The following is a 13854-nucleotide window of genomic DNA, read 5'->3' on the forward strand; positions in this document are numbered from 1 at the left end:
CGAGGCGTCTCTTCTCTCCTCCTCCTCCTCCTTATTTTCCTTTTTCCTTTTTTTCCACTTTTCTTTTTCTTTCTTTTTCTACTTTTCCTTTTCTTGTTATTTTCTTTGTCTTGTTTTTTCCTCCTCTTCCTCTTCCTCCTCCTCCTTCTCCTTCTCCTCGATCCTTTTCTGGTTCTTTTTTCTACTTTTCTTGTTCTTTTCTTCTCCAGGTTTTTTTTTTCGTTCTTGTTTCTGTTTATCCTCCTCTTTCTCAGTCTCCTCCGTTTTTCTTTTACTCTTCGTCGATGTCATTTTCGTCCTCCTTCTCCTCCTCCTCTGTAAGACCTGCAACAAACAGATCGAGTCGCGGTATGACAAACAGTTGTGGCCGTGGGTTTAGGACTTAGGTGGTGGTGGTGGTGGTGGTGGTGGTTATAGGGGTGGTGGTGGTAATTCTGGTGGTGATGGTGATAGTGGCTGTGGTGGTGGTGATGGTGAAGTTAGACACGCAATGCTTTATAGTGACGCGTCCCACGGTGAGGCGCGGCACACAAACAGGTTCTTCGTATATTGTTTATTGAGGTTGTGGCGAGCAGAAGTGGGCCAGATATTGATTCCAGGGTTTGTTTGATGTTTGAAGCTCCGTGTCCGTGTTTTTATGGATGCCCAGCTCTTGTTTTTCACAGATATATGTATTTTTTCACCCTTCCTTTTTTTTTTTTTTTGGGGGGGGGGGGGTTGTCCTCAGTCTTCTTGTGTTCTCTAGTTTCAGATGGGCGCAGTATTAATTATTTTCTTTATCTTCTCATTTTATTCTTTTTATGGCCAGTTCCAAGTGTGTTCAGTGCTATCTTCGTTTCCCTTTTTCTTCTTTTCCTTTTTTTATCTCCTTACCTTTGCGTTGTTTTCATTGTTTATTTCTTGCTTTCTTATTTTTTGTACCAGTCTTCGGTCTTCTTTTCTTCCCCAGTTTCGAATGCGTTCCATGTTACCTATTACGTTGTTTTTTATAGTTTTCTTTCCTTTCCTTCTTTCTATGTTTTCATGTTTTTTTTTCTTCACATGAACAAGGAAGCGTGAGAAGCGTCAATATTTTGCCTGGTTACTGCCTATTGAAATTGTAAACACACACACACACACACACACACACACACACACACACACACACACACACACACACACACACACACACACATACACATTTAAGGCAAGTAGGCTTAAACATCATAAGGGAAAATTATTTATTGATGTTTGTGTTGTTGAGGGAAAATGTTGATTCTCTCTCTCTCTCTCTCTCTCTCTCTCTCTCTCTCTCTCTCTCTCTCTCTCTCTCTCTCTCTGTTCCTACACATAAATATCTTCTCCCCTTCTTTTCATAATGGCCACTCAAGCTCTCCATATCGCTTACTATTCTCCCTATTCTCTCTCTCTCTCTCTCTCTCTCTCTCTCTCTCTCTCTCTCTCTCTCTCTCTCTCTCTCTCTCTCTCTCTCTCTCTCTCCAGGCCCATTAGTCTAACTTCAGTTGTAGGTAAGCTATTCGAGAGCTTAATTCGAGACAAGATTGTGAGTTACCTTGAAAGCCACTCATTAATTGGGGATTCACAACATGGCTTCCGTAACAAAAGATCCTGCCTATGAAACCTATTGACCTTTTATAAGGGCCTCTTCTCCGTTTATGACGTAACCAAATCACTGGACGTAGTCTATCTTGATTTCCAGAAAGCGTTTGATAAAATTCCAGATCATAAATTATTTTATAAATTAAAGCAACTAGGTATTGACGGTCAAGTACACCAATGGATCGCGAATTGGTTGAGCAACAGACTACAAAGAGTGGGCGCCGGTCACAAGTGGCGTCCCTCAGGGGTCGGTTCTTGGCCCAGTGCTCTTCATTATTTACATCAACGATGTGGATGTTGGAATCAATAATCTCATTAGTAAATTTGCAGACGACACAAAGATTGGTAACTGTTCTCACTGACGAAGGCAAAGACTCCAAGAGGATTTGCATAAAAGTTCAGCTTGGTCTGATAAATGGGAGATGTCCTTTATGTAGACAAGTGCCAGGTCCTTCAAGTTGGAAGAAGAAATAAGAAATTGGATTACGAAATGCGCGGCGTCAAACCCCAAAGCGTTCAATGGGTCAAGGACCTGGGTGTCAAAATCGCGTCAAACCTCAAATTCTCACAACAATGCATCGATGCAGCAAATAAAGCGAACAGAATGTTGGCCTCATTAAACTAAACTTTTTATTAGAAAATAAAAAAGTAATACTTCCTCTCTACAATAGTTTAGTCAGACCCCACTTGGAATATGCGGTACAGGTTTGGTCTCCCCGCCATGCAAAGGACATTGCTAAATTAGGTGTTCAACGTCGGGTAACAAAAATGATCCCTTCCTTGAGCAACAAACCCTACGACGAGAGGCCTTAACATGTTCTCTCTTGAGAAACGTCGCCTCCGAGGAAAACTGATCTAATGTTTTAAAATCCTTAATGGATTTACGAATGTGGACAGATCAAAATTGTTTATGATCGATGAGACATTGCGAACGAGGAACAATGGCACAAAACTTAAATGTAGACAAGTAAATTCAGACTGCACTAAATTTTTCTTCACCAACGTTGTAGTGCGAGAATGGAATAAGGTCTCACCTTCAGTGGTCCAGCGTCACACGATTGACTCCTTTAAAAACAAGCTCGACCGACACTTCCTTCAACTTAATATTAACTAGAGTAGAAATGCAAAGTTTTGGAGCCATCTGATTAATGTAGAATCACTAAGGATTAAGCACAGATCACCTAGTCTGGACCATGGGATGTGTGTGGTCTGATTTTCTATGTAAATCTATGTAAATCTTCAGTTCTAACCCTCCTTTCCTCGCTTCTTCTCTAGCTTCCATCTCTCCCGTCTCCTCCCTCCCTCTTTCTCTCCAGTCCTAACCCTCCTTTTCTCCCTTCTTCTCTAGTAAGTAACCCTCCAGTCTCAATCCCGTGTCCTCCCCTCCTCGTGCTCTCTCTCTCTCTCTCTCTCTCCCACCCTCTCTCTCTCCCCCTTCCTCTCAAGAGCCAAATATGCATTACCGAAGCACTCGCCGACACGTGCCATACATCTCTGACCTCCGCCGACCAGATATTATTGTTTATGGGATGAATCGACCCGTCATATGGGGGAAATCTTTTTGCTGCCTATTCATCAAAAGCTCCTCCTCCTCTTCCTCCTCCTCCTCCTCCTCCTCCTCCTCCTCCTCACCTTTGATCTCACTTACTTTCATTTTTTATTTTGTTTTTTCTTGATATGTTTTTTTTGTGATGGTGTTATTTTCTTATTTGATGCGTGGGATTTTTTTTTTTTTCGTGTTTGTGAGTGATTGAAAGCAAAGTGTAATCTATTTTAATATCGTTGTTGTTTTCTATATTGTTGCTATTTATTTGTTTATTGTTTGTGTTTTCATTTTTTTTCTTCTTGTTTTCCTGATTGTATTTTTTTTTTTTATGGGTGAAGAACGTAATTGTGTTGTGGTAACGGGGACTGAGGAGCAAGGTCAAGACGAGGAGTAAGGAAAGGAAGGAAAAGAGAAGAAAAATAACGAGAGGGATGAAGACGAGAAGTTTGCAAAGGACAATAAAATAAGTGGAAAACAGAAAGTATAATAATGATAATAATAATAATAATAATGATGATGATAATAATAATAATAATAATAATAATAATAATAATAATAATAATAATAATAATAATAATAATAATAATAAGAAGAAGAAGAAGAAGGAGGAGGAGGAGGAGGAGAAGAAACTGGATAAAATGAAATAAGAAGAATAAATAGGAGGAGGAGAAGAAGAAGAAAAAATATAAAAGCAATAACAAATACAACTACATCAACAAGAACAAAAACAACAACAACAACAACGAACACAAAGAAAAGCGAAAGGAAGAATCTCATTAGGGGAGACTTAAGGATAGGATAGAGTTCACCTGCAGTAATGGTTAAAGAGAAATACCGAAATAAAGGATTAAAGTCACCGGAGAGAGAGAGAGAGAGAAACAAAAACAAAAACGATGAATACTGAGGAGGAAGAAAAAGAAGAGGAAGAAGAGGAGCAGTGAACGAGGATGCGAGTTGAGTGGATTGGAGGGAGGTGGGGGTTAGGGAGAGAAAGACAGAGGCGCGAGAAGAAGAAAAAAGAAAGAAAACTGGAGAGGAAGTAAGAGAGAGGAGGACTGTGAGTCGGAGGTGTCGGAGGTTTTTAGAATGAGGAGGAGGAGGAGGAGGAGGCGGTGGTGGGGGTGAGTGGAGGGGACAACATCCTCAGCCATGCACAACACGCTCCTTGAACACCAGTCTGCACTTCACTCCTGACGCGGGGAGCTGCAGACGAAGAAGCCGCCGGGGAGGGTGACGCGGTCCCGACAATAGGCCTACGGGGAGCCGGGCGCAGCGTCGGACCAGTGTGGGTGAGGGGCGAAGCGGCTTACGTCCCTGGCGAGGCGGCCGACCATATGACTACTTTCTTCACACTTCCCCTGTGTTACGCTTAGGGGGACCAGAACTTATCGCCGCTCCCTCTCTCCCTCGCTGTCCTGGAAGGGGGCTCGAGATGGAGAGGCGGAGGGGCGGGGCGCACGAGTGACGTTATTGGTAGGGGAGAATACGTCTTTATTTGTTCCATTCCTACACGGAGAACGCCGAGAAATGAATAATGGGAGATGATTCGTCCGTGCACCTTCCGCGGAGGCAAAATATTGAAAAATTTGAGAGGTCTGAGCTCAATGCTACTTCAGAAGATTTTTTCGAGACACTTGTTGGGGAGTGGGCTGGCTGTATCCCTGTCTTTGGTTGCTAAGGCAGAGGGTCACGTGATTGCCCGGTATAGTGTATAACCGGTATAGTGTATAATGGACTGATTGCAGTTATTAAGATCTCTGTGGTGTATTGGACGGGAATGGGAAGGAAATGAAAACCACTCGATAGAGCCTCCCATTGTGCCCCAGGTTACGGCTTTACCCAGAGAGAGAGAGAGAGAGAGAGAGAGAGAGAGAGAGAGAGAGAGAGAGAGAGAGAGAGAGAGAGAGAGAGAGAGAATGTTAGTAAGTTAATTTATGACAAGATATTACAAGACTGCATCAATCATCAGTCAATCTAGTTGCAAGAGGCCTAAAGAGAAAAAAAAGCTTGTTATCTATCGCTACTTAGATGACGAATTTGGTGAGCACAGAGCACGTCATCGGACTATTTAATATATGTTTTTCTATTCTATGGCGCCACTATAAAAAAAAAAAAAATCAGAAGCAGTAAGTAGCGGGCTTTTTTTTCATTATTGTTTTCTTTTTTTACGCCCTTGCACTGTCTCCTTTGCTGTAAAAAAAAAATTTACCTGAACAAAGGCGAACGCTCAGATAAAAAGTTTCACAGGTAGACTGCATCTTGCTAGACCGCAGTGGTTCTCAAACTTGGGGGCGTGAGGTGCATGTAGGGAGGGTGTGGAGACGTACGTGCCACTTTTGTTATCTCTGGTCGAAGTTGGTATACTATAGGCACATGATAGTATAGTGAAACCAAATTGTCAAGTCCGTTTAGGCGTTGGCTCCCGCGGGTCCATTTCTCCCCTCTGCTCTGCCACACAGTCCCAACACCTATTTTTTTCCTCTCATATGTTACCTATAGCTTACATATGAGAGGAAGAGATAGGTGTTGGGACTGTGGCAGAGCAGAGGGGAGGAAAGGACCCGCGGGAGCCTACGCCAGACCGGGCTCGACATATTTGGAAGACTTTAGGGGCCAATTTTACAGTCCAATGCAGCAAGTTTGTGAGCTCCCCAACCAAACACAACACACGACGGAAATTCCTTGTATAGTGTTTGGCGTTGATATAAAAAAGTAGGAAATTTTAGGAATCCACACAGGAAATCTCTTTAACCCGTCCGCTGCGATTGGCACGGATTTGGGTTTCACTGATAGCCTGGTAACTATACTCCATGTCTTTCTCTGCCTCTGTGGTGGATAGTGGAGTGTTTCCCATGTGGTATTGGTGTGCTGGATATCCCCTCCCAAGGTGCATGACTTTACATTTCTCTTCATTGAATTGTAGCAGCCACTTTTTGTTCCATTTCTGTAGCTTGGCGATATCTAACTGTAGGAAATCCGTAGTCTAAGGGTTAATATCTGGTACCGAGTAGAAATAACGGATCATTGTGGAGAATATAGTTTGGTTTGGGCGCTTACAATGACCGTGCTGGACTGTCGAACTGGCCCTAAACTCCTTCACGAGTAACTCCTGCAAACCTTGTTCTCCCCGCGACCGCTGCCACTCCCTGCTAGCCCTGCACTCCCAAAGGATCCCACACTGACTCCCGCCACTGAATAACTGTTAGGATCGTTCACAACATTTCCATCCATCCATCTTTCGTCACTCCCCAAGGATCCCACACTGACTCCCGCCACTGAATAACTGTTAGGATCGTTCACAACATTTCCATCCATCCATCTTTCGTCACTCCCCAAGGATCCCACACTGACTCCCGCCATGTGAATAACTGTTGACATCGTTCACAGTATCCATCAATCTTTTGTCATTTTCAGAGACGGAATGCCATGCCCTACTCTTGGCCGTTTTTTCCTTGATTTTTAATGCACTTATTATTATTTCCCCTTCCCTATTAATATGCGTAATCTATGAAAAAGTTTGTTGTGCTGTAGTTTTGATGATTGAATGTCGTGTTAAATAGTATATGTTGTATTGAGTTTTGCAGGTGACGGGACTTTACAAATTACGCTTCTCGGTACTAGACCAACAGCAGGCGTGTTAATAGTTATTCTCTGCGTGGGGTGTCACTAGAGGTTATCACTTCTCCACTGAACACTAACTTTGAAACTGTATTTGATGAATTTTGAATGGGAACAGAGGGAGGAATGGAAAGGGAATGCAGGGAGGTAAGGAGGGGGGAAGGGAGGGCGAAGGCAGTCAGGAAGGGTAGGGGGAAGGAAAGTGGATGGGAGTCAGGAAAGGGGGAAGAAGGGAGGTGGAAGGGGAGTCAGGAACGGTGGGAGGGGGGAGGGAGGTGAAAGGGAGTCAGGAAAGGAGTGGGAAGGGAGGTGGAAGGGTGGGAGGGGGAGGGAGATGGAAGGATGGGAGGAGGAGGGAGGTGGAAGGGAGTCAGCAAAGGAGTGGGAAGGGAGGTGGAAGGGAGTCAGGAAGGATGGGGGATGTGGAGATGAGGCAGGAAGGGGGGGGGGGGGGGAGGCACATCAGCAGGAGCGTGTAGAGGAGGCTTCAAGTTGTCTTTATCTTTCCTCCTCTCTGTTTGTCTTCTTGGCTCTGCTCTTTCTGTGTTTGACCTCTGTCTGTCTGTCTGCCCGTCTGTTTGTCTGTCTATCTGCCTGTCTGTTTATCTGTCTATCTATCTATCTATCTACTTATCTATCTATCTATCTATCTGTATCCATTTAAATCTTCGCTCTGCTTTTTCGGTATTTGACCTAGTTTTTTTTATTAGAAGTTTTGTACATTGGTTTATAAATGCTTTGTTCCTCAGCTGAAGTTCCACCCAACGGAGGGAGACTATTGTAATCTTAAACGCCTTGCAATATGTAAATAAACGTAGTAACGTTGTTATATTATTGAGGGTGCAGGCCCAGCCACCGGTGGTTGATAACCTTCATTCGCTGAGGGGACAGTTGTGTCTCGTCCAGATCAGCAGCGAGGTAAAAGGTAAAGCATACTCTATAGCTGCGCGTGGCCTTGGTGCTCATCTCTGTCTCTCATTGGCCCTAAAGCCTGTGATGGGTGAGAACTCACCACCTCAGGACACATGATAAGTGCAACAATCGGTGCCAGTTTATCTTCCGGTTCCTCCAGGTACCCATTTACCGACCTTCTCAAAAGGCAGAATGAACAGCTGAGTGAGGCGAACACCAACTCCACGGGCCGATATTCAAACCCAGGTCCGCGGATTCGTAGCACTATACCATTATAGCAATGTACCACTATGCCATGAGTGGCTAAGCATTGAGGACGCTCGGCATTATCACCGCCGTGGAGAAGAATGCGACTTGGCGAGTATTACAGCGAAACCTTGGGACTTTCATGAGGGAATTGTTGCCCAGCATCGCTCTCGTGCTCCACCCAGACCTCCTCCAGGTGGACATCAGGTCCGTCCACGTGATAACAAAGCAGTGTAACAGGCATGAATGAATGAAGACTACAATGTATCTGCCATCGACCATTAGACACCAGAGCAGTCTATCAACTTCAAAGAAGCCTGACAGTGTATCTACCGTTGGGCTATACGGAGTCCAGCAACGCAGCAGTATATAGATAATGGGAGGAGGCGCTGACTGAGTTCGAAAGGCGTTGCTGGATAGTCACGGAGAAAAGTTTCCGTATCCAAGGTCTGCTTTCCTCTATCATATATCACCAGAGTTCCCGCCAATGGGCCACCACTCTGCCGCCTTCCGTATTGACTCTTGGCTAAAATCTGTCATTCATGAACTGGCCTCAGGAGGACATCATTACGAAGACTCAGTTTTATCTTATTGCGACTCCATCTTCTTTTTCGCATACTGTAACTGCTTATTTCCAAACATTGTCAAGGCATAAGTAGATAGAGTGTGTGTCCCCTTCGTGTAGCATAAAGATAGCTGTTAGTGAAGAAAACGGGACTCAGTGAGTAGTCTTGCAACCCAATACAGTCACGACCCATAGTTTGCGTTTGAAAGCATCAACACAGATTGTGCCCCCAACGCCGCTTGACTTCATATAATACCGACTTGGAATTTTGATGTTAGGTAAACAAACTTGCAGGCATAAATATAAAAGAAATCGAAATGATTCAAACATAAATCAGTTTCACGCGACGGCTTAGCGAACTTCACTAGAAGCAGGCCTGGAGATGGATTTGTGGAATGATACCCGCAAACTAAACTAGAATATACATAATAGTGTTGTGTTGACCGGTGGCTGTGAAAATGACGGCGACTGGCAGCCTGCAGCTTCTGTATCTCAACCAGTTGGTTTACTTGTGGCGTAGCCTACCCTTCAACCCCCGCCGCCCCCCATTCACGAGTGGCCGGAGGCAGACCACGTCCATCTTCCGGAAGGATCGAGTCGAAGCCTTTACCTTTTACTTCTCAGAAACACAAAGGGAAGAAAACGATATGATATTGTGCAGACTTGTTTCAGAGAAACAAGCATGGAAAAACTGATCGTGTACATATATATATATATATATATATATATATATATATATATATATATATATATATATATATATATATATATATATATATATATATATATATATATATATATATATATATATATATATATATATATATATATATATATATATATATATATATATATATATATATATATATATGTGTGTGTGTGTGTGTGTGTATGTATGTATATGTATAATTAATCAATCAATGGGGGCATACGCCGGGGGGCGCATCGCCTCGCCCACCGTACGACGCCAAGCCCGGGGGTCTCTCCGGGCGAGTCTCTATGCAGGCCCCCTTCCCAACCCGAGTACCTCCCGGCAAGATCTATCGACTTGCTCCAGTCACGAACTTCGTGGGCGTCCCCTTGGCCTCCTCCACTCAGGATTGTCTCTTACAGAGACAACCCGATGAGCAGGATCAGCTTCCGGAAAACGTGCCACGTGCCCGTATAGTCGGAGTTGGCGTTGACGGACTATGCAGGTAATATATGTCGAATCAGTCTCACGCAGTTTAGTCGCCGGTTTGACACAAAGTCATTCCAGCGATATCCCATGATTCTGCGTAGACACTTATTACCAAAGGCATACATTCGCCTCTCCAAGTCTCCATTTAGTATCCATGTCTCACAACCATAGAGTAAGACAGGGAGCACAAGGGACTTGAAGATCCGGATCTTTGTCCTTCTGCACAGGTATCGACAACGCCATATACTCATGCTGAGCGAGTCCATAACACCGTGGGCCAGACCAATCCGCCGTAAGACTTCCTGGCCAGACTCACCGTTGTTATGAACTACGCTACCAAGATATGTGAAACTTTCTGAGATCTCAACGTCCTCGCCACACGCATGAACAGACTGTACTGTGTCATCCAGCAAGCCTCCAAACACTTGTACCTTGGTCTTTGGCCGAGGAGACCTGAAGTCCCAAGGGCTTCGCCTCCTCGTGCAGTGCCTAGAGAGCATAATACCCACATGCTGTCCTGAAGACCACCCATCAACCCGGACTTTAGAAGAAACCGTCCAAGTGAATCATAATGAGTTCCGGGGAGCAGCATGAGCCAAGCATAACTGGCGCCACTATAAAAATTGCCTGCGCCATGACGGGCTTGGGCCGACCAACAGCTAGGCCCCTAATGAAACCCTACCGGCGCTATAGGCTGAGATATAAATATAAATATATATATATATATATATATATATATATATATATATATATATATATATATATATATATATATATATATATATATATGTATATATATATATATATATATATATATATATATATATATATATATATATATATATATATATATATATATATATATATATATATATATATATATATATATATATATATATATATATATATATATATATATATATCTATATATATCTATATATATATATATATATATATATATATATATAGATATATATATATATATATATATATATATATATATATATATATATATATATATATACTTTTGGTGGGGCCTGATGGTCCTGTTTCTTCCTGGTGGGGCCTGATGGTCGGCCCAGCCCGTTCTGGTGCAGGCGAGTGTTTATAGTGGCGCCATCTTGCCTTGGTTCATGCTGCCCTCCCAGAGCTCATATTTAATCCTAGAATCTTGAGTCCAGGTTGATAGGTGGTCTTCTGGACAGCATGTGGGTAGTTTTAAGCCACTCGGCGGTGGCTGAAAAATCCCAGCTCGTATATTTAAAACATTTAGTATATATATATATATATATATATATATATATATATATATATATATATATATATATATATATATATATATATATATATATATATATATATATATATATATATATATATATATATATATATATATATATATATATATATATATATATATATATATATATATATATATATATATATTATATCTGTAAGCCTTTCTTCTGTCTGCAGCACAAATGAACGTTTAGTCGAGATAAATGTCTGAAGGTCATGGATCCCCATGGGTGTGAGGTCCCCCAAGAGTGATGGTCCCTCGGCGGGCGGCACGTCAGGCACGTTTTGTTGGCAGGAAGCCACAGCGCGACGCGAGGTCGCCGGCGTAACCCGGAGCACGTGTTGAGGCGCTGCTTGGCCTGACGAGCCGTGCGTCTTGGGGCCGGAGGCTGGCCACGCGGGGGGGGGGGGGACGGGAGCACACACACACACACACACACACACACACACACACACACACACACACACAATAATAGTCAGGTAAAACCCACTCCTCTGTTTCCAACTCCCCATCCCCCAACCCACACGGTATATATAGTAGTTATGGTCAAGTACTTCTATATAAATATCACATCCTTCCCCTCCCTTGACGCCGCCACATTGATATTTAAACGACGGGAATATCCGTAACGGCGGCGAGAGATCCTCCTGGTGGCAGATGCTGAATATGAACCGAGGGACGAGGCGGCGGGGGAGGGGCTTGGCGGGGCCGCGGCTCCTGAAATTTATTGTTTTTTGATGGCTTGTGTCTCTCCGGGGGTCGAGTGAGATGGTGGGATGGGGGCGGGAGGGTGGAGGGAGGGATCGAAGAAGAGAGAGTGTGAAGAAGGAAGGTAGGGATGGAGAGATACGTGGTGCTAAAATATAGGGAGATTGAGGGAGGATGTTGGGATTGAGGAAGAGAAAGGGAGTGAAGAAGGAAGGTAGGGATGGAGGATGATGTCGTGGTATAAAATGATTGATTGATTTTTTTGCATATTATTGCAAGTAAACAACAAAGGAGAAGAGGAGGAGCCATCCCAACCAGTACCAGGCAGCAGTGTGATGACAACAACTAAGGTGGAAGTGTATAGCACCAAAAAAAAAAAAGATATGGTAGGGGGACAAGTGGGGAGGGTGATAAACCTCAGTTCCCTGTTTAAAAGCCCCCCTCGTAAGTTATAAGGTAAGCTTTTGATTGTTTAGTGATGCTGGTGATAGTTTTACGCGGCTTCTGGATCTTGAACGGGATAACACCCATGAAAAACCCGGTTAATCTTCTCGGTGGCCTTGAGAAATAGTCGTGATGGGAGCCTGAGATGTTTAACTCCTTGACTGCGGATTTCCTACAAGAAAACATCACCAAGCTACAGATATGGAACAAAAGTGCTACAGTTCAGTTAAGAAAAATGTAAAGTTATGCACCTTGGGAGGGGATATCCAGCACATCAATACCACATGGGAAACACTCCAATATCAACCACAGAGACACAGAGAGACTGGGGAGTATATGTTACCACGCTACCAGTGAAAGCCAATTCCGCACCACCTTCATTTCACTATCTCCATGAATTCGTCCACTAATTATGCTCTCACTAACATCATTATCATTCATCCATCATTGTCCTCACCACCACCATAATAATCCATGCCAACCGCAGCGGACGGGTTAAGTATATGGATCCTGGCCTGAAAATGTCCCCAAGCCTGAGTGTTAAATGGGTGAAGCGATGAGGCAGATCTGAGCCACCAAGCAGCCAGCAGAGAAGCACCATAGTCCAGACCGCATATATAAGCATAATGCATCTACCAAGACGAGTGTTTATGAAGTCTTACTAGTTGCACATGAGAATGCCTATGGTGAACCTGGACTTGAAGGGTTTAATTACTCACATCCTCCTCCTCCTCCTCCTCATCATCATCATCATCTTCATCATCATCATCATCATCATCATCTTCAATCACTACTAGTCTACGGCATGCAGGATCGAACCCTTTCCCAACGTTCTCCACTTCTCCGTCGGATGTCAGCGTACTCCATCCTGCTCCGGCAAATGCTTTAAAATTCTATCGCTCGAGCTGGTCCTCTCCGACCGACACTTATGGTTACTTGGATGCCTCTCTGTTAGTCTGGTTGTCCTTTCGTCTTCAGTTCTACGCATGTGACCCGCCCAAATCCATTTCTTATTTTATTAATCGTCATTAGAACAATTTATCTATATCTATTTATCTATCTAATTGCCTTTATCTTATCTATATCTATCTATCTATCGGTTTCTGTTATCAGTTCTACGCATATGACCTGCCCAAAGTCCACTTCTTATTCTTAATCACCATTCTATCTATATCTATCTATCTATCCATCTATCTACCTATCTCTCTGTCTATTCATGTATCTTTGTTTTCAGTTCTATAATGCATATGAGCTGCCCAAGTCAACTTATTCTTAATCGCCATTCTATCTCTATATCTATCTATCTATCCATCTATCTAACTTCCTGTCTATCTATCCATGTATTTTTGTTTTCAGTTCTATGGATATGAGCTGCCCAAGTCCATTTCTTATTCCTAATCGTCATTATAATATCTACACCCTTTCCGGTTTCCTGATCCACAATGTTCGCCTTCTATGTCTCACTGCTAGGATCACTCTGGGGCGCCGATCCTTCCCACGAGCCTCCCCCATCACCCCGCCAGAGTTATTCCCATTCCCATATCCCATTCCGGGCGTCGGACGAGCACTTTAGGGTCCTGTATTTCATTATCACCTCGTAAAAGCCCAACGTCTCCCCGCGCACGAAACTTTGTGGAACGGGATGTACAATTGTGGTGGTACAGAAGTCGGCGAGCGCCTGTCCAAAGGTTATTGATCGGTTACCAGATTGATGGACCAAGATTCTCTCTCTCTCT

Source organism: Eriocheir sinensis, chromosome 2, assembly GCF_024679095.1.
Source record: "Eriocheir sinensis breed Jianghai 21 chromosome 2, ASM2467909v1, whole genome shotgun sequence".
NCBI classification, from domain to species: domain Eukaryota; kingdom Metazoa; phylum Arthropoda; class Malacostraca; order Decapoda; family Varunidae; genus Eriocheir; species Eriocheir sinensis.